This window comes from Argiope bruennichi, chromosome 1 (genome assembly GCF_947563725.1).
Source record: "Argiope bruennichi chromosome 1, qqArgBrue1.1, whole genome shotgun sequence".
Taxonomy (NCBI): Eukaryota; Metazoa; Arthropoda; class Arachnida; order Araneae; family Araneidae; genus Argiope; species Argiope bruennichi.
Window position 1 is genome coordinate 106,591,194 of NC_079151.1, and position 25,352 is coordinate 106,616,545.

General features: G+C 28.7%; 1 long non-coding RNA gene across 1 annotated transcript; it reads right to left on the reverse strand.

The window, feature by feature from the left end:
- Positions 1–349: 349 nt before the first annotated feature.
- On the reverse strand, positions 350–21,658 carry LOC129959911 (uncharacterized). The gene is made up of 3 exons (XR_008783481.1): positions 21,535–21,658; positions 19,350–19,539; positions 350–5,747 (listed from the first exon to the last, which is right to left on the reverse strand). It is a non-coding gene; the product is annotated as an uncharacterized LOC129959911 (long non-coding RNA).
- Between the last annotated feature and the right edge of the window lie 3,694 nt (positions 21,659–25,352).

The window sequence follows — 25,352 nt, forward strand, 5'->3', positions numbered from 1 at the left end:
ACCAAAGTACTAAATAACAAACATTTTCAAAGCACTCGTAGGTAATTAATTGTTGAATCTGCAGGACGATTTAATCAAATTTCCATAAAAACCTATGGCAGCTCTATGATCAATTAATGAATATATTTATAACCCAAGCATACATTGTGTGTAAATGAAGGAAAAGTGCTACTCATTTTTTTTTTATTATTATTATTATTGGTACATAAAAATGTAAAAAAATTCTAAATTTATTACTGATTATCATGTATTATAACCAAATAAGTACCAAGTTACAAGTCATTTTTACAGTCGAAGTAATGTGTTAAAAATATTTTCTTTGAGTCATAATGTATAAGATTTCTTCTTCTTCAGTCATAATTTACAAGATTTCTTCTTTGTATCAAATAAAGCTTGATACGCCTTGAAATTACTCAAAATTATGGAAATTGAATTGCCAGGATTCCGCATGAATCATGAAATGCATGCATGCCCTTCTATTTCCAGTATCCTCAACAAAACTGATGCATCGAAAATAATGGAAGAAAAACATTCTGATATATATTAAATTATATAAATTTAAATATTATGATAATGTACTGCTAAGAATTTTCTTGTATTATACCGTACAAATTGAACTGTATTGACAGTATGCAAGATGAAAAAATTATGAGGTGACTAAAAAAAAAAAAAAAACACGTCTAAATCGATTTTACTCTTCTACTGACCACCCTCAACTTAACAGAATCATCGAATGGCACAAAGTGTCTCATTACACGAATTAAATTATTCTATTTACACCTCCCACAAAAAGACTGAACTATCGATTTACATAAACAAAATGTTTCTGACGAAATGTCAAAACAATATGTCACATTTTTTTTTTTTTTTTTTTTTTTTAAATCATGATCTGCGAGTTCCTCTGCAAAAATTTAAAAATACATCAAAATCATGCAAGATGAAGGAATCACGGTAATAGTGTCGCTAAGATTTGGCATTAAACCCAAACTCCATAGTGTCGAGCTTCAAAAGAATTTCCTATATCGAAATATCCAAGATGTAGAAATCAAGGTAAGAGTATCGTATATCTTGCCTAAATTCTTATGCGCTTTCTCTTCAACTGAGCCACCCTCAACAAGACTGAATCATCGAATGGCATAAACAAGGAAGAGTCTCTTATGCACAAAATTATGCAAGATGTAAGAATCATGGTAATGTGACGAAAAGCTTTTCCTTATAACATGACGTAAAAGATTTACTACGCTAGTCTGAAGTGCTGTGAAATTATGCAAGATGTAGGAATCACGGTAATAGTATCGTAAAAATTTTGTCTCTACTAGGCTGGCCTCAAAAAAGAAGAATTCGGCTTGAACCTAAAATATGCAAGATGTAGGAATCACGGTAATAGTATCGCCAAGATTTTGTATTAAACCTAAGCTCAACTGCGCTGGCCTCAAAAAAGAAGAATTCGACTTGAACCTAAAATATGCAAGATGTAGGAATCACGGTAATAGTATCGCCAAGATTTTATATTAAACCTAAGCTCTACTGCGCTGGCCTCAAAAAAGAAGAATTCGACTTGAACCTAAAATATGCAAGATGTAGGAATCACGGTAATAGTATCGCCAAGATTTTGTATTAAACCTAAGCTCCACTGCGATGGCCTCAAAAAGAAGAATTCGACTTGAACCTAAAATATGCAAGATGTAGGAATCACGGTAATAGTATCGCCAAGATTTTGTATTAAACCTAAGCTCCACTGCGATGGCCTCAAAAAGAAGAACTCGGCTTGAACCTAAAATATGCAAGATGTAGGAATCACGGTAAGAGTATCGCAACTTTTGCTTCAATCATCGTGTGCTTACTTTTCTATCTGGACCACCCTCAACATGACAGAATCATCGAATGGCATAAAAAAAGAACAGTTTAATAAACACCAAACTATGCAAAAGTGAAGATCATGGTACTAGTGTCGCACAGATTTTCATTGCATCAATCCACTGAAAGAACATATAAAAATCTTGTACGAACTAAAATTTGCATAATTTAGGAATCAAGCTACGAGTTTTGTTTGGACCATGAAATGCTTTCTCTTTCCATGTGCCTCATCTATACAAATATATAGGTTGGCACCTATACTGCAGTATTTAAGAGTAATTATTCAGCCATATTAGGCTGAATAATTTAAATGGTAACTGTTTAGAATAGTTTTAACAAAAAAGTAAAAGATATGCAGCATTGTTAAAGTTGTACAAAATACTGGCTTCACGGTAACAGTTTACTACATCGATAATTCTTATAATATAATATAATATACCACCCTCAACAAAACTGAATCATCGAATGGCACAAAGAAGAGTTTTTTAATATTTCAAATTATGCACCAACCACTTTTAAAGCACAACAAAGATGTTTCCTAGGCGATGGAACGCAATCACCATTGTACCAGTCTTCAGGAAAAGTTATATGCATAGGAAATATGCAAGATGTAGGAATCACGGTAATAGCATCGCAAAGATTTTATGTGTATTTGTTTAAATAGTGCACTTATTCTAAAAGAAAAAAAAAACTAGTGCACACCAATTAATATTAGATGCCAAATTCTTAGTAATTATATCGCAGAGAATAGAAATCTTGGTGTATAAATTCTATAACAACGACTTCAGAAAAAGTCTATGTACCGAAAATATGTAAAATATTGGAATCACGTTTAAGAAAAAAATGTCCAAAATGCTGGCTTCACGGTAATGTAAAAGTCATCAGGATGAAAACTTCTCATAAATATGACAATATATATCTTCATGCATATCTTTCTTCAAATTTATATTATGACTTAAAATTAGTCTAGAAACGGGAATCGTCATATTGAACTTTTTTTGTTGTAAAACTGTAGCGTTGATAAATACAGCATTTAAAAAAAAAAACCTCAATAGGAGAATGCTAGAATGAATATAATATTACTAATGATATACAAGATGCAAATATGACGAAGATCTTTGTCATATTGGCTCAAAGGAATTTTCATTTTTAAATGAAATTATTAATCGACAAGTGGAATTATGTACAAATTTCTTGTATCTGCATTGGCTGAATAATTTAAATGGTAACTGTTTAGAATAGTTTTAACAAAAAAGTAAAAGATATGCAGCATTGTTAAAGTTGTACAAAATACTGGCTTCACGGTAACAGTTTACTACATCGATAATTCTTCGCAGAATCCTGGGATCACGGTTTAGAGCAGATAAAAAAAATGGAATACCTACTCTCAAGAAAATTTAGGATCAAGTCTCAAATTGACATGTGCAAAAATAGCTTTTATGCATTCTCCCTCTCTATCTCTCTACTGGCCACCAAAGCATCCTATTTCTGGCAATCTAACCCTTCTATGCTCAAAGAAATCCTGGCGGAAACTCGAAACTTACCTCTCTACATGCAATGCAAAATGCGCAAGGTGTCGAAATCACGGAAAGAATATCGTCATTGATGTATATATAACTTTGAAAGACTGCTTTTAAAAGAAAAAAAAGTTGTTTATATGTAAAATGCAAGCTTCAACTCACAAGATAATCCTTGAAATCCATTTATTAATATGACGGATGATTTTTGAGAAATGAAAGTAAAGGTACGATGCAGAAGATGATGATATTGGAAATATTCGAGAAGGAATGCTGATATTCAAAGATTCATTTTTTTTTCTAAGCAGGTACCAATGGCGCCGGCATCGAAGGGAAACAGGCAGAATAGGAAATTAAATAATAGTATACATTGAAGGTATTGAGACACACACCCAAAAGAATTACATCAGTTGTTAAGAGCGAGATAAATATGATTGAATATAGTTAATTTTTAGCTATTTAAGTGGCAACACTGTGTTTGTGTATTTTTGTTTGTTTCCTTTCTCGCTCATTTATATATTGACCAAAAGATTCGTTAAGGTATCATCAAGTAGCAACGGATTTGAGATTATGACGGATTTCTACTGTGTCAAAGGTGATTTGGCATTCCCCAGCTTTCAGGAAAGAGATCACCTGGCCTATTTTCATGCAGACAAGTGCATTTACTACTAGGGAGAAAAGTGCTTAACAACGAACAAGTCCAGAAAAAAAAAATGATGTTATTCATACAATATCATCCTCCCTCTCAGCAAATGCCTTCGTTTGCAAGAAATCGAAGATCAACCGCTTTTTCCTAAGAGCCTACGCTTCATAATTAAGGTAAATTGAAATATTGTTATATTTTTAAAGAATAATTAAAAAGGAACTTGGGTATTTCTATAAGCTGTATTTCTCAGAAAGAAGAGTTACTGATCATATAAGAAAAATAGAATAATACAATAAATCATAGGCTTAGATGTTAAACCGGTTTTTCACATCTACTCAGGCAGTATAAAATTAAATATGATATTACACAATATTTTTAGATATTACACACTACTGCACAATATCTTACTTTACAGTGAAACATGCTGAATAATTCTTTTCCTGGAAGGATCATATTCAATATGCGACAATCATTATGCATAAATATTGAAAACATTAAATCTACTGCCTCTTTAAGAATACAAATAAAAAAATTTAAAAATACATCAATAACTTAGAAATCAATTATTTTCTGTGTGTATAAAAGCATGTATAGGTTTTTATGAGAATTTTGGTTTGAAAAATTCATAATTATCAATTCCTAAGTTAATTCTGTGATATTCTTTGTCCTTTAAAAAAACGCAAAGTAAATAGTTGCAATTAGTTGTTAATTCTTAATTATTTTGAGAAGATCGTAATTTTTTTTATCTATTCCATATTTCTGCTAATTTTACCATGTCCCCCCCCCATTTTGTTTAAATAAAAGATAATAATATGAAGATTTGGTGATACAAAAGTAAATAATATAGCTGATTTCAGGTAATTTTGTTTCTATTCATGAAAGAAAATGAAAACAAAACGGAGATTTAGACATTTTCTTAATAAATAAACCTAAGTCCTTGCACCTCGAAAAGAATAAACTGAACGAAAAGGTTTTGAAATATAATAACGAAATGAGCTTTCAAGCATGAGGACAGACAATAAAACGACAATGGTCCGCCAAAAATCTTTAAAACATAAAATATAACTCCAAATATAGATTTCATATGTAAAATCTTCAACAATTCTCAGATATTCATTGGTAAATATTTGAATATTGTTGCTCATTAAAAAATGCCAAAAATAAAATATATTGACAATTTTGAAAGGTTTTTTGGAAAATTATAAACATTTAATTTTATATACGAGTTTTAATTTTATGATTTATAATATACAGATCAATATTTAAATTCAAAAATAATACCATACTGGTAAAATGATAAGTTTTTTTTTCCTGTAAATTATAAAAACAAAGTTACTTTTAATATCATCCAGTTTTACTATCACTATTTAAAAGGTATGCACTAAGGACAGTTTAAATTTTCTTTTGCTGTAGTTATACATGGAAGATTTTCGTTCAAATTAATAACGCAGCAATACACTTAACTTCTTGTTCTGGAAATGAACTTTGCAGGTACCTGGTGTACTAACTTTTATCAAGCAATTGCTTATTTCAAATAATATTAATTTGTCATTTTTGTAATCAGTTGCAATAGGTAAAAATCATACGTCATTTTCTGAACAAGAAGTCAATTACATTTTTCAAAGGCCACAAGAATTTTCCATACTACGAGAAGAAGATAAGCCTGAATTTGGCATCAGCAGCAGTGGCCAATCCATTGTTTTCTTTGATAATGATGTTGAAATCATCTGGAAAGAAAATATATCGAATAAAGCATTAATGGGGAAGTTTATAATGAAAAGGCATCCATTAAAATTTTCCAATATTCATGCATTACTTAAACAACAATTAAATGCGAAGAACATTCAGGATTTTTTCCCTTTCAGTAAATGAAGATTATTACTTCAAAAATAAGATTTTTAAATTTGAGATTTATTTTTTACTGTCCGATATACGAAGCATACTACGAAAAAAGTATTTTAATTGTCAAAAAATTCGAATTTCAGATTTTGACGAATCTGCACGTTTCAGATCTCCCTGAGTTATAAAAACGCATTTTCGGAATTATATCTATCTCTCTGTAAACACGGTAATTCAAGAATGCTTTGGGCTAGATGGATAAAATTTGGTATATGTTTACACCAATTTGTTAGATCTCTATCAAATTTTAAACGAGATCCGTTTACAGGAAATCTGTCTGTCTGTCTGTCTGCCTGCCCGAATACAAGTTAATGCGATAAGTACAAAATAAAAAGAACTATTTGGAAAACATTTGGTACTCAGATTTATCCTTTACAAAGTGAATACTATTAATTCTCATGATTAAAAGCAAATGGTTCTTATCTTTAGTGCTTTATGCACAGGCGACTGAAAAAAAACTTTACCGATATAATATTTCTACCGCACGAGGGAAAAGAACAGAATTTTGAATGCAGGTATTACACATCGTGTATTCAAGAATAAGCAAAACAACAGTCAAGCTGTCACAATTATAGTACAAGATTTTGAAATTTTTAAATTGCCATACTTACATTTCTCCCCAAGGAACTGCGGTTTCTCAGTAAACTTAATATGGAGCAAGAACGGTATTTTTAGTACTAGAAATGGCAGCTTTAGATAGAAATGAAAAAAGGCGAGAATAATTAAGAAGTAAGAAATAATTTCACAAATTTCCCTCCCACAATAACACTATACATGTAGAAGATGATGCATAGTACTGCCACCGATACCTTCTGAATAGGAATCTATTGAATCGCATATATGATGTCATCTTTCAAATCAAATTCAGTTAGCGGATTTGATGCGTAAATTTGAATTTCAAGTATCTTCACAACCAGAAATTCACAAGATCGAGTGAGCTAGTACGCTAGGCCACGAAAGCATGAAATGATGGATGATAATTCTGTTACCAAAAGGTTGCGTTAATAAACTTTTGGTGGAAGATCATACGTATACAACAGCACGACTTTGCGTTCACATGGCACCAAACAGATCATTTTGCTGCTGCAATTTCGGAATTTCTTAATTGATCCATAACGAATACTCGTTACCATATAACTAAGTGACCGAAGGCACCTCAAATATGGATATAAGAAGTCGCCATATAAGTAAATAGGCTCTCACTTTCGCTAATAAATACAATAATAGCATGAAATTAAATTTCCCCCATTCCTATGGTGGGTCGTACCTCTTAAATGAGTGATGAATGCATGGACCACTCTGTAATTGGGGCCATTTTGCATCCATCTCAGGGACCAATTTTTGTACCGGCCACTCATCATTCAAATTACAACCGGACACTATGGATGTTGGGAAGAGTTCTTTTGGTTACTGTACGCTTGGAAAAGTAATCTCTTATAACAAAGGAAAGAAAAGAAGAGGATAAAGGAGCTTGTAACACCTACAGCACAGCCTTTTATATTTCGAGTAATAATGGAAGTGCAACTACATTACTGAAATTTGAATCAGAGTATGCAGTTTCTCGAATGAGCATTACCAGTTAATAAGAAATGTGCCAAGGAGTGTTGTTAGCATCTTATTGAATGAAGAATTCCTTCACTAACTCCAATGTAATTGATGTTCATGCGCTAGCAGCAATCTGCATAAGCTAAAACTAGTACGAGAAAATGTGAAGAACAGTTGAAGAAGTTCGAATTTTACTGTCCACAGAATTTTTCGGGACCATAGAATTCGGACAACTAGCATGCCTGAAAGTTTGCACATATTTCCAAAGCGATGTTCGTCTGTCGTCTGATTCAATACTATAATAACTTCCACAGGCGGGGGAGATCATCGTGGGCGATGTCGATCATATGTATGGCCAAAATCCCTTACTGCTTACATTGAGCAGGGACCTACCTCGTCGAGTGTTCTATAGCAGAAACTCAATGCATCTGTGATATTTTCTTCATTTAGGTTATAAATCTTTACCGTTTCACTAAGTTATTTCACTGTAAGAGGTATGTCAATGAGCAAACTGATGCAACAATCAGATCACAATGCCTTTTTTTTTTTTTCTTTTTTTTTGCAAATGGCAATAACAACAATCATTAATGTTCTACGCAACATTAATTTTGAGAGACGGTCTATTATTTTTCATAATTATCCAGTATAATATTTGCATTCAAGATTGTATTTCATTTCCTCGAATTGTATGCTCAATGGGGGTCCTGTATATGAAAAATGAGTAAAATAAAGCATATTTATGTTTATAAGTGCTATTATAGGTATATATTTTTTAAAATATAGAAATTATTCTGTTTAACAGGATTCGGATATAAAATCATGTCCACGAATTATGAAATCTATTCATTTTTTAAAAAGCGGTATTCGAAGGAAATTCAATGAATAGTATTACATTATAAAGCAATAAATGAAAGATATCATCCCTGCCAGGTTAAATCTACTTGAAATCTGTAACGCTTTAACTCATACTTAACATCCGTGCCTGTTTGCCAAATAAGTATGCACAATTTTTATATTAGTAGTGTCAACTATGACAAAAAAAAAATTATCCTCTACAAATTTCAAAATCATTTATCATCCTGCAATGTTTTATATATATATATATATATATATATATATATATATATATATATATATATATATATATATATATATATATATATATATATATATATATATATATATATATATATATATATACAGCTAAAACTCTATTTTATTCACAGAAAAATTTCTTTCAAAGAAAGTGATGAACATTTTAATGAGTATAGGTATGCAAGCAGTTATTCAGCTCTCACTAAACATTATGCTTTATTTTCAGAATGAACATATTAGCGAAAAAATTTGGCCATAAAAGACAACGAGTTCTTACAAACTTACCTTTTTTATTTCTAATTATTAGAAAAGGTAATTTTTCAAAGGCGTCTATGTTAATTTAAATCTATACTTACAGCATTTCCTGGACTTGAACAGAAACTTCTTAAATCCTAATTAAAATTCTTTGATAGTGGCTGATTTTGCATTCAATGGAACAGAGCGACTTGACCATACTTCCAAAAGGCACAAAGATGTCATTTATTTTAATTTGAGGTTCTACATCGAAAATAGCCATATTTTTTTAAAAACTGAAATTTCTGTGGAGATATTTTTATTAATCCCTAAAGATAATTTCTATGGATTGATTTATGTACATTAATTTTTATACGAACACATTTATAAAATTATAAGATATCGTTCCATGCCTTTGAATTTATTTCAACAATATTGAGAATAGAGGAAAAGGTTGATATTGTTTGCATCATACTGAAATATCTCATTTTCTTTGATAAATAAAATCTCATTTTCTTTGAAGCTATAAGAATGAGGCTTTACAGCTGTGCAATGACACCACAATGATTTGTTAAGAGTGTGACTAATTTGAACGAAATGTTTGTGCACGTAAGATTCGCCTTAAAGACGCTTATATTAACAATAAAGATATTTGAAAAATTGATTAGTCAGTCAAATTTCCAGATCTGAAATCCTTTGTAAATTATTTGAAACTTTGCAGATTGGTCTCTCTTTTCGAGGATCATCCTAAAGTTGAAAAATATTTTGCACATGCGTGTGATTAATTGTCATAGAGACTCGATTTTTCAATATGTCATGGCACTGTGAGAAGGAAAGATGCATCAATTAGAATTTTATGTCCGATCTCGTAACATGGATTTTGATCACTCCAACATCACTTCGAATGCTACATTCTGCAATAAAACAGGCAATTCGAATAATATATTTTTTAGAACATTAGAGAAAATAATCCCCTTGAACAACGTACATTCAACGTTTGCAAAATAAAACTTTTAATGGATAGTGTGGTTCTTTTAATTTTCTCATCTAATCGATTATGCTAGTTGAGTGTACAGTATCCTATTGCAGTTAGGGGCTAAAACTAAAAGTTTTTTTTTAATAGTATGCGCACCAAATGTAGTTACATTTCTTTATTAAACAGATTTTTTTTTTTTTTCGCAAATGAGCTCAAAACATCTCATGTTATTTTATGTTTGCCATGTACATAATTTATTTAATGTATTTTTATTTTATCTACTTGGAATTTTACAATTAATTACCAAGGGAGTTTGAAGAAATCTATTACCATTAACACTTATGTTAGGATAAAGCGAGCAAACGGTTTTTCTAGAACATCTTTGTGATTACGCTCCCTGTTTCTTCTTTCATGGGCATTTTAACTCCACGAAACCTCAAAAATATAACTGTGTCTGTATGTATGTAATACTCAAAATGATACGTGATTCTCAATATCCGTCATTCCTGTGTGTGTCTGTGTGTAATTTTGCAAATGCGTATTCAAAAAACAGAAATTAAAATTTGAAATTGAACTTCATTTTTTTTTTTTTTTTTTTTTTTTTTCAAAAGAGGACATGATTTGTACACAAGATGAAGCAATAAAACACGTCTGTTTACATCACAACACGAGCAAAGTGTTTGAAACTTTTCTCTTGGGGCTTTCAGACTGGGATTTCTTTTATACGCATGGATTTAGAAAAAAAGAATCTTTGGTATCTCTGAAGCTACGCCGTAAGTTAGTGAATTTTATCCCTAAATTCGGAAAGTGAGAACTTAAGGTGTCAGGAAGTCCAAGCCGTGGTAAGTGTAGAACAGTGAACCGAATAGGAAGGCAAAAAAGAGGAAAAGGAGAGTGCGATAGATTCTAGGATATTGTTTTCGAAAGGAATATGCTGATTTAGCGTTTAGGTTCATAGGAAAGGGAATAGAACGAGCAAATTAGAAGTTATAATTACAAGTTAGATGTAATTTGTGCTCTTAGGAAATTCCTTTTAGAATGTAAATTAATTAGAAATTATATATATACATATATATAATAAATGTAATGTAAAAGAACTATAACCAAGAACCGATTGAAAAACAAAAATTTAGATATTATAATAACCAACTGAATGTGTTTCTGTGATTTAATATTGATTAAAATTCACCAATGCCAACCATATAAAACTCTTCTACAGCGCAACTGCAAATAGCAGTTGTAATAATCTTTTTTTCATGGTACTTTTATGTTAACTCACAACATGAATGGCACTTTGACGTTTAAGATCGATAGTTTTCACATGCTCTCGTCTTATCATTTTATTTCAGACCACATATTCTCCATGAAAATAGTTTTCGTACGGTTATTACATTCTTTCTGAAGCATCTTATAAAATTCTGTAAAGGATGTATTTTAAATTTTAAGATTAAGAAATTTTTTAGGGTAGAAAAATATTTATCATCTACCTTAAGAAAACAATTAAATGCTTCGTTACGCCTCCATTAACAGCAGATTTCTCAAGTGACACAGATTTATTTTGCATACTTCTTGAATTTAGTCAAATGACTGATGATAATTAAAAGAATGTTAAATCATAGACTTTCTGAAAATCTAATCTGGTTCTGTCACCTTCTCTTTAGGCCTTATACCCGTTCTTAGGTAGACTGGGTCTTTCAGACTTTCTAAAAGCAATTAATCAATCGGTTTCAATCATTTGTTATCAAAGGCTGGAAAAAAAAGTCCCACTTTTCTGATTGCCATACCTCAAACATTGCAAGTGTTGTGCTTTTTTTATTTTATTTATTTTCAATACAGATATTTTATGCAACACACTATTGCATTTATTTAATGTAATATATTCAATACATTGAATATTTTTTCTTTAAAAACTGTGAATGGTCGTTTAAAATCGGCAAGACTAATTATAGTTTTCAAATATTCTCAACGTGGCTTCCAAAAAGGGCAATTTTTGCAATCCATTTCGAGAAATCTAAGCGATGCTTTCGTAACATTGTGGGAAATAAATAATATTTACAAAAATTAATATATTTTTATAATAAAATATTTAAATATAATGTAAATAGCGAAACGAAATATCCAACATAAATCATAGCGCTTAATGACGAGTTAAACGCAACTTCAGCTTCGGATATTGAAGAAATACTTTTGACTTTTTTTTCTTGTCTATCATTTTATGCGAAAGCTTATATTATCACAAAAATGCGAAAGATCCTTCTCCACGCACGACAAACATTTCTTCTTCGATTTTTTTTATAGGTTTTGAACTCTGTAATTTTAAAATAATTTCCACAAATGACGAGATTAAAAAAAAAAATAATAATAATAACGCATTCGGTACTGTGATTTTAGCCTATCATTCGTATGATTTATCTATTTAGCTTACCTTTCTTTACTATCTCTTAACTCTAATAGAGAAGGCGTCATTGATTTAATAAATGTGAATTAATTTGATAGCAGGTGAAAGCTTTGATCAATAAGAATAATGTTTCTTTTTTTTAAAGCAACACTAGGGCTATTTTGGGATGGACCTTATAATATTTAACCAAAGTCAGTTGATGCGGATGAAATTGAGCTGGCATACCCCCCCCCCCCCCTACTAAACTTTCGCATCACAGCGGCGGGAGGACATTTGACTTCGATGGATTGAACATACACCAGACTCATTTGACGGCAGTTCTCAGGTGGAATCAGTTTTCGAACCTGTAACGCTTTGGTACCGCTACCAAGACTGCCATTAGACCACGCAGTCTCATAGCAGGTGAATCACAGGCGAGACACGCCACAATCAACGTGGTAAATTCTATCATAAGCATAGAAATTACTTCTTTATATTTCACCTTCAAAAAGTATTTTTAAAACTCAACTTTTTATCGAAAAAAGAAATTCGATCACTTACCTCTTCTAAGACCTTGATGTGCTTTCAATATACGATGAGCATATTTTATTTAATGAAATTATGTTAATTATGCCTTTTTCTTATTTTGAGATATTTCTAGATATCTTGCGATATTTTAGGATAGTAAGAGAAAGATGATATATCTAAGGGTTTGAGAGTTTTCATATGAAATAAAAAATTTCGAAATCGGCATAATGGTTAAGATTTGATCCTTCAGAATATACAGTGAAGAAGTATTTTTAAGAATTCTTTCGAAGATGGAAAATAGACAAGGGTAAGCGACAACTGATGACATATTTATAGGCCACAAGTTTTCTTTAAAAAAAATAAAAAAAAGGCGGAATCAGGCCAGTAGTTGGGGAAAGAGGGGTCACTTTACTTGTTATTTTAAATATATATGTTACCGACAAAGTATGAAATCCGGCATTCCATACAATACCTAAAATTAGCAGACAATATATGAAACAATTCATATTTCACACATTTCCGAGATATTCTACAGAACGCCAAATAAGAAACTGGCAAAGTCTGAAATACATCTCCGACTTGGTTCAAGTATCACGGGGCATGTGACTAAAGCTCGGAATTTTTCACTTGCACTTTGTTCGGTATAAATTTTGTTTTTTACAACTTTCATTTTACTTTACGTATTTTGAATAATTTTTTTTGAAGGCATTCGCATTATTTTTTTCAGAATAACATTTATATTTTTGAGGAATGCACGTCATTATACCTCATAAGGACCTTTTTTTTCATACTTTGTCTAAATAGCATTTGTCATTCCAAACAATGCCTAAGAATTATATAAAATGCTTAGGGCAAGTATGTAATAATTCTCATACTTAGCCTAAATACGTCCAGTATTATATGCAATCCCTAGGCATTCTATAGAATGCCGGCATTTCATACTTTTTTGCCGGTGGCATATAGATAACGAAATTGTGATCATAAAATAGGATAATAAAAGTTTTGTGTTCAGTAAATAATTCAATCTAAACACGATAATTTAATAGGTTCTCTCCTTTCCTCCAATTCAATCATATCAGTGTATTGAGAAATATATTTTTTTGATTTCCATAGCATCCTACCTCTCATTTTCATTTTTAAAACATATCTTTAAACTGTGTGTTCGCGAAGTTTCCAACATCAACGAATTTCTAACTAAAATGCATTATCAAAATAAAAATATTTCTTCTTTAAAATTTCTTATTTAAAAACTGGTGAATTTCACATTGATTCATGAAATTCTTTACTATTTCAAATATTTTTATACCAAATGTAATATTGCTTCAAAGCATTAACTTTCAAATCAGTTTATACTTCCAAATTATATTATAAACGCCAAGATTAAGATTACTGCAAATTAAATATTTGAGGGGAAAAAATTATCAAGAAATATTTATAAAAAGTTGTTTGAAATAATTCATTACAAAGATGCTTTAATAGATTTTTTTAAATACAGTAAAATATGAATTAATAAAAATTATTTCAGAATTCCTTGCATTGTCACAATTTAAAAAAAAAAAAATCAAGATGACTTTAAAATCTGGCTAATGGATGTCAATTGAAATCTGGGTAAAATTTTGGAATTACATATTGGCTTGTGAAAGTAAGAAGAAAAAAAATTCAATCAACTTAATTCCAAATTAAAATGGTAACAGTCCTTAAATGAAAAAGTTGGGCATTAATGGTTAAAAATAATAGATTACAAATCAAATGATAAAAAAAAAAAGCTTCTATATAGAGAAACAGGAATACATATCTCAAATGCATGAATACACTTATCTATATACAAAAAAAAAAAAAAAAAAAAATCAAACTAAATATTTAATCAAAGATTACCTACCTCTATTAATGATTGGAAGATAATTTCCCAAGGAAATTTTATTCATAAGGAATGTTTTTCTTAAGTTACAGTTACAGTTTCTTAAGTTAAGTTACATAACTCTACTACCTTCTCTTTTGATACAACTGATGGTGTTACCTTAATTAACATCAAAGTATATTTCCTATGATCCTTCTTGGAGTCATTATTAGATTGTATTCTTGTGAATGTCATGTATTATCATGTTTATTTTAGTCTCTTGAAGTGTGTAACTTAGAAAATAATTAAATAACTGCTTCTGAAACTCATCTACCTCATAATGAAGTTATAAAGAGTCATCCTTCTAGAACATCAGTATAAATCCTGCCCCCAAATTTTATATATTAATGGCTACAGTAATAGTTTGATACAAATTTTACATTCAATACCTGTCAATAGGCTAATATTATAAAGTGACCAAATCAAAGTTAAAATTTAAGTCTTAAATTTTAAAATTCCAAAAATATGAAGATACTTAATGATGATTAATAACCTGATATTTCTTATAACAAGCCCCTTATTCAAAAGTATGAATCTAAAACCAAGACAAGTCAGTGATCTGATTCAGGCTGAATGAATTTCATGAATTTCAAAAAGTTTAGAATTATAATTTAAAATGTAACTATGCTCTTAACTAATCCATTCTGGAAAAAAGAATGAACATATCCTTGAGCAAAAAAATGCTGCTTGGGAACCAATGTTGAAATTATTCTCATGTTTAAGATACTTATGAAACAATTTCTCAAAATATATCATTCCTCAAAAGCCATTTCAACCTCACTAACTAGAAAGACCTAAAACACACATACAAGCACCACCCAAGCTGTCTATGTGTGTGACCTTCCCCCCTCCCTAAAATACTACTAAACAATCAAGGCTACCAATGTCAATTTTCCAAAAGAAAAAAAAAATGAATATTTTATAACAAATAAGAAGCATTTTTTACTTTTTTTTCTCGCACATCTTGTATGAAATCATTACCTCATGCACATATAACAATTTTTTCTTTCTTTTTTCCTCCTCATAATCAAATATGAAATAATATATATATATGATAATGGTTGTAAAATATTCGATTCCTCCCCCTTTTCCTTTGAAAAATTGAGATAGATGGTGCATCTAGTTAAGCAAAAAAGAAAACAAAAGTTTTAAATATAAATAATATCAGAATAACTTTTTAAAAATTTTAAATTTAAGGAGACATTATTTAAGTTTATAGCCAACCCCCCTTTTGTAAAATATTTTAGCCATGGAAAAAAAAAAAAGGGGGAAGAGCAATATGTTATATAACAAATGCAATAAATACACAAGACCAACCTAGCAATATTTGTTAGTCCCTATGTCAGGTTACTTGAAAATAGATATTCAGAATGTTGCCTCTAAATCATACTTTTTATAATTACAATCATCATTATAATTTAGAAAGCACATGCATGTTATAGCTTATATTTATAATCATTTAAATGCTTTCATTTCTATATTAATCAAATTTGAAAGGAAAATTCAGATTCTAAATTATTAAAAATTAATAACTAATGAAATTTTAACTAACTGAAAATAATAAATACTTTTTCATTTCAAAGGTTATTACTGCTAGGAATTTTTCAAACAGCAACTGCTTTAAGAAAACGAAATTCTCTCTCACAACTTTATTTTTATCAAGAAGATGTGTATAAAAAGCCTTTTTTTTTTAATGTAGTTTTTTCATAACACGTTTTCATTAAAGACTTTATTTATTAAGAAAATATCAATTGTTTAATAGTGTAAGTTTTGAAAAACTTTACAATTTGTGCTGTTTGCGATATTTTATACAATTAGCATTTAAAAAAATGTCTTACAGCAGTATTCATTTATGAGATATATATCTATTTGTAGAATAAATGTTCCTTGTTGATAATAGTGACAAATAATTGTACACAAATGTCGAAAGATTCAAAATTATCTACACAAAAGCTATTTCCACAGACGACCATCATACAAATGTATGACAACAATCAGCAAAAGAAAAAAACAAAAAAGAGTATCTTGTATGCTTAATTTTTTATAAATTAAAGCTATCTGTATTAGATAATGGATGGATAATTGGATAAAATATGGTTATTGATTCTTCAAGATTATTTTAAGCAGTACAATGTTGGTTATTTAAAATAAATAAAACACACTTATAGAGCAAAGAAAAAAACAAACCTTTATTTTGGAAATGGCATATGTAATAGTACTTACAAAAATAATTTTAAATAAAATTAAAAATTTAAGTCTTACCTTTCTTGCAAACGAACAAAGATCACAAGCAAAACTAAATTTTTTCTATATTTAAAAAACAAAAAATAAACAAATGTACATAATTCCTTGCAACACAACAGGAATACATACATACATATATATATATAAAGAGGAACTACAAACTTGCATGACATTGATATATTACCATAGAGAAATGAATAGCTTCCGCTATTATTCCACCAAGCTCAAATTGACCAGGCGAAAAAAAAAAAAAATATTCCAGCCAATATACTTTATTTCATAATTTTTTACATTTTATGTTATTTTTTTAATAATAATTTTAAGTATCATTCTAGGAAAATAAAATTTGACTGTTATAAAGATAACAATACATAGCAATATGCTACTATACAAAATCATCTATAAATGTTAACATTAAATATAATAAAAATAGAAATGCAACATAGTTACAAAAACATAAACTTTCTAAAGAATAAAACTTTTTTGATAACCATTAAAAATAGTTCAATTTGCTGGTAATTCATTGGCACAAGAGCTATTTCTTGATCATACTGCACTACCATAAAGACAAAAGAAATAATAAAGTAAAAAAAAAAAAAAAAAACAGCATACAAGTTTAACAAGTCAAAATAAAGCATAATATGATAATAATTGTGAAACAAGATTTAAATAATCACAAAGCATTTGATTATAACGAAATAAACAATAATAAATAAATAAAAACTAATTATAACAATAATTATTTTTTAAAAAATTATATAATATTAATTTCATCAAATTTTTTTCAATTACCTCAACATTCAGCAGATCATAAAAATTTTTCCTTTATAAAATATAATTTTGATGTAGCAATATTACAGGCCAATAAAAATCCAGCTATTTACTAAATCTATTTTATAGCAAAAACACTAAAATAAATTTAAGCACAAACTAAATTTAAAAAGGAATTATTCTGTGACACAAAAATGATTTTTTTTAAATTTGTGTTCAAAATGTGACACACACACACATGGGAATCTTTAATTTGTGATTACTTTTCTCACATTTGTACTATAACTTACTTAGTACTTAACTTTAATTTGTACTATAACTTAATTTTTAATCTCATTTTCAATGTTTGCTTTGAATTCATCAATAGTGTAAAATGTTCATATTAAGATGTGATTTCAAGTAACTCACAAACATATAAAAATATCCCACACTATAATTTCAGCATGTGTTGGCAAGCGTTTTGAGCAACATGAACATGATATGGATGATAATTCTTTTTATCTTTATATATTCCTATATGATCAAACAGATTGATATGCTAGTTTTTGTAGATGATTACAATAATAATTCTAATCTTTGTTCCAACTTAAAAAACAAATGGCTGGCTAATCATTTCATTCTAAAAATATTTCAATTTATTTTAACCATGAAAGAAATCGTTATTTTGTTAGACTTATGAACATCTAGGAAGATGTCTTTAAATACTTTTTTGGTAAAATGCAAATTACGGCTCAAACACAAAATTTCATTCTGCTTCAGGAAACTCATCTCATCCTATTCCAAACAAAGGATTATTAATGTTAGAATGATTATTATTATTGTTAAGTAGCTGAAACCTCTCAAATGATATTTCATTGCAATACCACCATATGGAACAAACACACCATTAATATTCATTTTAGAAAGTTTCAGTTATGCAACTTTCCAATTATACTGTATTATATAAATATATATTTTTCCTTATTAATAATTAATGAATCTTTATTAAATATGTAGTAATGCAATTAATTTTTTTAACTATTAACTCTTCTTCCCTTTAATTCTCCTGCAAACTATTTAATATTACAGTTTCCTTTGTAATAATTTTAGTATCTTTACAATTTTTCAAAAGATGCTAATATATTCATCTACAAATAACAAATATCTGTATTCACTTAATCTCAATGTCGGCTTCACTTTTCTAAATTAAAAACTCACTGAAGAGTAAATATCTCATACAAAAGAATTGCAAGTGAAAAATATAAAATGTACATAATACAGATTAGAGCTATCCTTAATCAAAAGTAATCTAAAGTCTTTTTATTATTATTACTATTATTATTATTGATGTACAAATTACAAATATATTTTCAGTATCACCCAGGTAATCTATGCACATGTTGCTATATAAAATATTAAATATCAGAATAAATCAAAATTTCATGCATAACAAATTATTAAGAAACATAAAAGTTCATAAAGCATGACAAATAAAACAGTTTTTAAAGAAAAATAATTAAAACAGATTACTTACAATTCCAATTGTCAATCATTTCTACATCATTATAATACCCTTAATATTGGAAGAATATTTTTCATCATTAAGATATAACTTAATCAAACTAATGAAAAATTATTATACTTACCTCATAAGGCTTCAATTAACTATTAACAGACAGTTACTAACAATATGAAATTCATGATTCTGAAAAATTATGAATAAAAGTTTAAAAAATTAATGCTTCAGAATTATTATGGTGAGCAATACAAATAAAACAAATTACCTTCAATAAAATCAAATTCAATAGATGGAAGATGCAGAACAATAAAAGTTACGAATATGAATCTGATGCCTTTATGGATCCTTCCTTTAATAAAGCAGGAAAAACTCTCATATAACAATAAGAAATTGCCTTCATTTCAGATATTTCATAAACTTGAATTTATAGCTGTTGCCATTAACCAATTATTTATCTGAAAAGAAAAATAAATGTAACAATCACATCTGGTTAACGACAATTTGAAGTAAATGTTCAAACATTAAAATATAACACCAATACATTATACAAACAGGACTTCCCCAAAAAGAGAAACAAGCATTCCTCAGCCCTTAATAATGCACATACACTACCAATTGTAAAGATTCATTAAATAAAGGAGGCAACTGTAAGAAAATTGTTTTGGTAAGGCTTTAATTTCTGAAAAGGTCGACAGAATTTTTTTTTAATTAAATTTTTATATGGTCCCTATAATGAATGTTTCTATCTACAGAAATTTCTAATATGTTCATTTTTAAATTTAGAAGTCATCACAAAATTAGTTGAAAACATATATTTTAGAAATGTAAATTTATTCAATAGATAAAAACTATTTGGCAATATTTTTTTTTTTTTTTCTGCATTGAAAATTAGCAACAATTTACTGTATTGAAGTAAGTAAAAATTTGTCTAATAGTATAATATTCAACAACCATGAATTGAAAGAAATTTGCTAATAATGTATACTGTTACTCATTTTGATTGGTCGACACTTCACAATTTCATCTTAATAAAAGAATAAAAGAGAAACATAAGAAATCAAATATTTAAGGTATCTCAGAAAAGCAGTGCGATTCCAAATATATAAATAAAATCTTTGCTCACAACTGTGCGCATAATTTTTTTTCTTAAAAACACCTTATTTCAGTAATGAGAAACATTTTGAAACAATGATACCTTATCCCATCATAATACAATTGCACATATTGTTAAAAGAATCTAACTTCGTATGGATATCAAAAACATCCATTTTGAATAAGCTTTGTAAACAACTTCAATTAATGTATTTGCCCAATTTTAAAAATTTAATTAGACTTATAAATACCCAATTTTCTTCAAATTACCCACTTTTAATAATCTATTGTGATACACTGCATTACCCTAGACATGTACAGTAAAAAACTAGCTCAAATATTAGTTAATATTTGAAAATTACTTTATGTATGAAATTAAAACATAACATTTACCCTACAAAAATTTTTATGTACTTGCCTCTTACATACTATGTGATAGTAGCCCCAAAATATAATTCAATTACAATACTTTAAAAAATCCAAATAAAAAAATGAAAAACAGAAAACAAAAGCATTTTAACATAGATAAAATGTAGTAATATCATGATATATTAAAAATAACATAAATTTCTATGGTTAAATTAAAATAACGCTAATTGGAAAGAAACAATTCAATTTCTAATTACTGAATAAAATTCCCAATATATGCATGTCAGCAATTTATAATAAAATTTACTTTTGACTGTGAGTCACAAGGTTTATTCAAATAATCAAACATGTTCAGAATACTAGTAGTCCAATCATACCATTTATGGAATCACCATCAACAGTTTTTTACTACCATCATTATCGCTTCGAAATGTTTAAATACTTTTAAAAATACACAAAAATAAACTACATACATTCACAACAATAATTCACTGAAATCTTTCAGAATTTAAAGTTTTTCTTTCGAACATTATAAATAAAATATATTTTATTTATTTTAATATATATAATAAGATTCTTAATATTACGTCTGAACACCAGCAGAACAGTACTCGTTGAAAACATATGGTTAACAGTCACAGTACTGTTACTTTGTATATAACAAAATCAAAAATCTCCGGTTAGTTTTTTTTTTTTTTTTTTTTTTTTTAGCGTCGAAACACTATGCTGAAATTAGTTTTAAAAACTAGTTAATGTTTAAATTAAATCTACGAATTGATCAGCATAAGTTTAAATCAATATAATTGGCTCATTAACAATCTTAATTATGAAAATAATTGGACATCTAATAGGATCTGGTAATCATAATAGGCAGTACATTGTTAACATAAGCTAAAATTAAAACACAACGTCTTAAGACTGCTTAAACTACCAGCTATATAATAAAATTTAGGTACAGAAATAAGTTTTTTTTTTTTTTAATAACTCACTTGGAACACGTGTTTTCTGGATCTTCCATGAGACTCAACAAGGAAGTGGAACGGAGGAAGTTCTATTCCTCCTCATCACAATCCCGTCCTCTCTACATGCACCACATCCACATTTACATAGCATAGCAACAAAAATGAAGCAAGCGAGATCCTGCAGAGAGGATTTTCGACTCCAAAGGGTTGCTAGAAAACTCTCACTGTGCCAAAATTCGCCAAACACTGCTGACGCCGACATAAGGATTATTTTTTATCCTGTAATGTTGTGGGAAGGGAATAAAGGGGTAACTTATTCAATGTATTAATTGAACTGTAAACCATTACTATAAGGTCGCCTAAAATGAGCTATACTTTTACTTTAATTTTGGACTTACAAATTGAGTAATTATAATTTTAAATAAGTCACAAATGAAATCTAATTTTGGCTTGTTAACTAGAACGCTATTGATTTTTGCAATGTTACGGTACCGTCTTATCTGTTGGACTGTAGCTGTGACGATATTGATCTAAGGGCGACTAAAAATTTTCAGTTTAGATTTTGTTTTAATTTTGAAGTAAAAACATATTTAATTAATTTTTGAATGAGTAATAATTAAAAATATGGTTAAGAATTGTCATTAGAAAGTCATCGATTTTGTGGTCTTTCATAAGCAGATGTATCAATTCAAAAAATATTTTTATAGAGATAAATAATACGAAAATTCTGATCTTTTAATCGGTAAAGTAGGTAGATTTACATAATATTATCAGCGCATCAGATTAATTACATTATGGAGCCCTTGATAAAAATATTATATCTTGAATTATAATTTGAAAAGTTTGATTGTTTAAAATGCAATAATGTTGTTTATATTGTAAATGCATATAATTTTCCGAATTACTTTGATGTTAATATTCTTTGTACAGACAATAATTTATATATGCCACAAATGTTAAGCATAAAATCATTTTTTTATATTGAAACTATGCGAAATTCTAAGTTTTATGCAATATGAGAAAATGATGATGCGTCATATTATTCTAGCTAAGGGCGCTCAAGTTTTTTCACGACGACTTTGTGTATATAACTTCAAGAAGCATTCATAAATTGACAAGATGAGGAAATCCTAATTTTTTACTGTAATTAACAACATTAATAAAATAGGTAGCTGCACACTAATACAATAGATTAAAAACTATTACATACTATATTACAGAATTAATAGAATATTGTATGTTGCAACATTTAATGTGATTATTTTTAATACAATAATATTGTTTATGTTGTAAACCCATATAACTTTCTGCATTATTTTGATACGACTATCTTTTTATATAAAAATATCTATCTATCAAAAAATTTCAAATATAAAATTTATAATGAATTATTTTGCTAACGGAACATTTTAAAGATAAAAAAATTTAAAAATAAAAGAAAATATGCCATAAGGATTCAATTTCTACCTATACTTTTGATAAGGTGAGAAATGACTCTATCTGAGGGAGCACAAATTTCCTTAGAAGACCCTGGAAAATTATACATTTCATATAAATTTAATAAGATTTCAAGTAAATAATATGCAGCAATGAAAAAATAGTCGTAGATGATTTAATGAAATTTCAAATGCATATTTCGGTGCAATAAAAATGACAATTATAAATTGTTTTTTTTAATTGTTATTATAAAGAGAAAACAAAAACTATCTGCTTAAAATTCAATTTCTATTTTATTCATGTAAAATCCGACGGAAAATAGGAAGAAAGAGCACAAAATTATTTTTAGTCATTTAGTCACACTCGAATTTAAAAAATAAAATGTATCCTAGTTTATCTTTTCAATTACCCACATGGCCAGAGTTCGGGAAATTTTGAACCATTCTTGTTTCCTATTTTCAGCACCACTACACTCCAATTTGAATTTAGAAATCCCTTCCGATCGAGACAGTTTGAGGACTATTTTCAACGTGTCAATCTATCAATTGAAATCTAATTTTAATTTCAGATCTGCAGAGTAGTTTCAGTTTGATTTCAAATGCCCAGATAAAAGATCAAAACATGAGAAATAAAAGTTATCAAAATAAACTAATAAATAATATTTAGATTAAAGCATTTAATTTATTCTGGCTTTACAATTGTAAAATAAGTACCTAAATATTATTTCCTCGGCGCTTTCATAAATTTGCACTTTGAACATCTATATTACTTTCCCTATTAACATAAGGTATTTTACGACATACAGTGTCTCACAAAAGTGATGGGACACTTGTGCTTTACAAAAGGAAACTGTAATAAAATAAATAAATAAACATGTACAAAAAATTTTTGGGTGTGTTTCATATTTAAAGTTAGTAACAATTATTACATAACATACATTTTGTACATACAACATACAAAAAATGGCCCACATAAGTGATGGGACACTTACTTTTCCATCAAATATTTATCCAAAAATTTTACTTTTTAAAAGGTTTTAATATTTTGTTGGATTTTCTTTTACTTTTAAAACATGATTTAATCTTCTTGGGATGGATTCGACGAATTTTTTTGTGATTTCTGGAGTGATTTTACCCCATTCTTCTTGAAGCACCGATTTTAATTGTTGTTTTGAAGAAATGGTGTGTTTGCGAATTCTTGATTCCAATTCTTGCGAAATATTCTCTATGGGATTTAAGTCTGGAAATTGTGATGGTGTTTTTATTATTTCAGGACAGTTATACAGCAGCCAGAGTCTAACGTTCAAAGCAATGTGCTTGGGGTCATTGTCCTGGTAGAATTTAAAATCGTTATGAAGGTTCAATTTTCGTGCTGAAGATTTCAAATTTTGCTTTAAAATGTCAATATACTTGTATTGATCCATTATATTGTCAATAAAACCAAGATTACCAACTCCAGCGGACGACATACACCCCCATACCATAACTCTTCCTCCACCATGTTTTACTGTTGGCACCACGTTCTGTTTGCGAAATTCTTTCCTGGGTTTTCTCCACACCAAGATTCTGCCGTCAGAACCAAATATATTAAATTTACTCTCATCAGCAAATATAACTTTATTCCGGTAATCAGAATTCTTATTTATGTTGGATTTTGCGAAAGCTAGTCTGAGTTTTCACTTACGAAGAATTTTTTCCTGGCTACTCTACCGTGATATCCAGCAGATCGAATTACCCTTCTAATAGTCTCAGGATTAACAATTATTCCATATAATGCTTGTAAATCAGCAGCAACTTTAGGAGCACTGTTTCTTGGATTTTTTTTTAATATTTCGAACGATAATTTGCTGTATTCCATTGGATAGCTTTGATGGTCGGCCAGGTCTTCTCTTATCCTGAATAATATGATTCTTTTTATATCGTTTAATGATATTGAAAACTGTTGAATGACACAAGTTAACTGTTTCAGCAGTTTTTCTAATAGATTTTCCACGTTCAATATGCAAATTAATAACTAATTTTCGAATTTCAGGAGAAGTTTCTTTTCGTTTAGCATTCATGGTTGCACAGAGCTAAAAAAGACAAAAATTCCAAAACAAACTGGAGAGAAATAATGCAGACGATTTTATAAATGATTGCCAATTGCTTTTGAGTAAAAATAAAACCACCAAAAATACTTTTATTGCTTATTTCAGACGATTTTTGTTGCATATCTAATGGTTTCCCATCACTTATGTGAGCTATTATTTGCTCCGTTCTAAACAATTGTATTTTTATTAAATTAATCTTTTAATATTTTGACAAAATGTATGTTATGTAATAATTGTTACTAAATTTAAGTATGAAACACACCCACAAAAAATTTGTACATGTTTTTTTAATTTATTTTATTACAGTTTCCTTTTGTAA